This window comes from Ixodes scapularis, unplaced genomic scaffold, assembly GCF_016920785.2.
Source record: "Ixodes scapularis isolate PalLabHiFi unplaced genomic scaffold, ASM1692078v2 ptg000997l_1__unscaffolded, whole genome shotgun sequence".
Lineage (NCBI taxonomy): Eukaryota > Metazoa > Arthropoda > Arachnida > Ixodida > Ixodidae > Ixodes > Ixodes scapularis.
Genome location: NW_024610078.1, coordinates 195,511 through 198,940, shown reverse-complemented (window position 1 = coordinate 198,940; position 3,430 = coordinate 195,511).

Below are 3,430 nucleotides of genomic sequence, written 5' to 3'. Positions count from 1 at the left end.
GCCGTGCTCGTTCAATAAGTCGCTTTCACCGACACAACTGCCACCGCAACGGTCACCGTGAGCGAAAGAGACAGCGTCGAACGCGGATCGACGGAGGCCGTGCTCGTTCAATATTTCGCTTTCACCGACACAACTGCCGCCGCCACGGTCACCGTGACCGAAAGAGGCAGCGCCGAAAGCGGATCGTCGGAGGCCGTGGTCGTTCAATAATTCGCTTTCACCGACACAACTGCCGCCGCCACGGTCACCATGACCGAAAGAGACAGCGCCGAACGCGGATCGTCGGAGGCCGTGCTCGTTCAATAATTCGCTTTCACCGACACAACTGCTGCTGCCACGGTCACCGTGAGCAAAAGAGACAGCGCCGAACGCGGATCGTCGGAGGCCGTGCTCGTTCAATAATCCGCTTTCACCGACACAACTGCCGCCGCCACGGTCACCGTGAGCGAAAGGGACAGCGCCGAACGCGGATCGTCGGAGGCCGTGGTCGTTCAATATTTCGTGTTCACCGACACAACTGCCGCCGCCACGGTCACCGTGATCGAAAGAGACAGCGCCGAACGCGGATCGTCGGAGGCCGTGGTCGTTCAATAATTCGCTTTCACCGACACAACTGCCGCCGCCACGGTCACCATGAGCGAAAGAGACAGCGCCGAACGCGGATCGTCGGAGGCCGTGGTCGTTCAATAATTCGCTTTCACCGACACAACTGCCGCCGCCACGGTCACCCTGACCGAAAGAGACAGCGCCGAAAGCGGATCGTCGGAGGCCGTGCTCGTTCAATAATTTGCTTTCACCGACACAACTGCCGCCGCCACGGTCACCGTGATCGAAAGAGACAGCGCCAAACGCGGATCGTCGGAGGTCGTGCTCGTTCAATATTTCGCTTCCACCGAAACAACAGCCGCCGCCACGTTCACAGTGATCGAAAGAGAGCGCCGAACGCGGATCGTCGGAGGCCGTGGTCGTTCAATATTTCGCTTTCACCGACACAACTGCCGCCGCCACTGTCACCGTGACCGAAAGAGACAGCGCCGAAAGCGGATCGACGGAGGCCGTGGTCGTTCAATAATTCGCTTTCACCGACACAACTGCCGCCGCCACGGTCACCGTGACCGAAAAGAGACAGCGCCGAACGCGGATCGTCGGAGGCCGTGGTCGTTCAATAATTCGCTTTCACCGACAAAACTGCCGCCGCCACGGTCACCGTGACCGAAAGAGACAGCTCCGAACGCGGATCATCGGAGGCCATGGTCGTTCAATAATTTGCTTTCACCGACACAACCGCCGCCGCCACGGTCACCGTGAGCAAAAGAGACAGCGCCGAACGCGGATCGTCGGAGGCCGTGGTCGTTCAATAATTCGCGTTCATCGACACAATGCCACCGCCACGGTCACCGTGACCGAAAGAGACAGCGCCGAACGCGGATCGTCGGAGGCCGTGATCGTTCAATAATTCGCTTTCACCGACACAACTGCCGCCGCCACGGTCACTGTGAGCGAAAGAGACAGCGCCGAACACGGATCGTCGGAGGCCGTGGTCGTTCAATAATTCGCTTTCACCGACACAACTGCGCCGCCACGGTCACCGTGACCGAAAGAGACAGCGCCGAACGCGGATCGTCGGAGGCCGTGGTCGTTCAATATTTCGCTTTCACCGACACAACTGCCGCCGCCACGGTCACCGTGACCGAAAGAGACAGCGCCGAAAGCGGATCGTGGGAGGCCGTGGTCGTTCAATAATTCGCTTTCACCGACACAACTGCTGCCGCCACGGTCACCGTGACCGAAAGAGACAGCGCCGAACGCGGATCGTCGGAGGCCGTGGTCGTTCAATAATTCGCTTTCACCGACACAACTGCCGCTGCCACGGTCACCGTGAGCAAAAGAGACAGCGCCGAACGCGGATCTTCGGAGGCCGTGCTCGTTCAATAATTCGCTTTCACCGACAAAACTGCCGCCGCCACGGTCACCGTGACGAAAAAGACAGCGCCGAACACGGATCGTCGGAGGCCGTGGTCGTTCAATATTTCGCTTTAACCGACACAACTGCCGCCGCCACGGTCACCGTCACCGAAAAGAGACAGCGCCGAACGCGGATCGTCGGAGGCCGTGGTCGTTCAATAATTCGCTTTCACCGACAAAACTGCCGCCGCCACGGTCACCGTGACCGAAAGAGACAGCTCCGAACGCGGATCATCGGAGGCCATGGTCGTTCAATAATTTGCTTTCACCGACACAACCGCCGCCGCCACGGTCACCGTGAGCAAAAGAGACAGCGCCGAACGCGGATCATCGGAGGCCGTGGTCGTTCAATAATTCGCGTTCATCGACACAATGCCACCGCCACGGTCACCGTGACCGAAAGAGACAGCGCCGAACGCGGATCGTCGGAGGCCGTGATCGTTCAATAATTCGCTTTCACCGACACAACTGCCGCCGCCACGGTCACTGTGAGCGAAAGAGACAGCGTCGAACACGGATCGTCGGAGGCCGTGGTCGTTCAATAATTCGCTTTCACCGACACAACTGCGCCGCCACGGTCACCGTGACCGAAAGAGACAGCGCCGAACGCGGATCGTCGGAGGCCGTGGTCGTTCAATATTTCGCTTTCACCGACACAACTGCCGCCGCCACGGTCACCGTGACCGAAAGAGACAGCGCCGAAAGCGGATCGTGGGAGGCCGTGGTCGTTCAATAATTCGCTTTCACCGACACAACTGCTGCCGCCACGGTCACCGTGACCGAAAGAGACAGCGCCGAACGCGGATCGTCGGAGGCCGTGGTCGTTCAATAATTCGCTTTCACCGACACAACTGCCGCTGCCACGGTCACCGTGAGCAAAAGAGACAGCGCCGAACGCGGATCTTCGGAGGCCGTGCTCGTTCAATAATTCGCTTTCACCGACAAAACTGCCGCCGCCACGGTCACCGTGACGAAAAAGACAGCGCCGAACACGAATCGTCGGAGGCCCTGGTCGTTCAATATTTCGCTTTCACCGACACAACTGCCGCTGCCACGGTCAAAGTGAGCAAAAGAGACAGCGCCGAACGCGGATCTTCGGAGGCCGTGCTCGTTCAATAATTCGCTTTCACCGACAAAACTGCCGCCGCCACGGTCACCGTGATAGAAAGAGACAGCGCCGAACGCGGATCGTCGGAGGCCGTGGTCGTTCAATATATCGCTTTCACCGAAACAACTGCCGCCGCCACGGTCACCGTGAGCGAGAGACAGCGCCGAACGCGGATCGTCGGAGGCCGTGGTCGTTCAATAATTCGCTTTCACCGACACAACTGCCGCCGCCACGGTCACCCTGACCGAAAGAGACAGCGCCGAAAGCGGATCGTCGGAGGCCGTGCTCGTTCAAAAATTTGCTTTCACCGACACAACTGCCGCCGCCACTGTCACCGTGACCGAAAGACACAGCGCC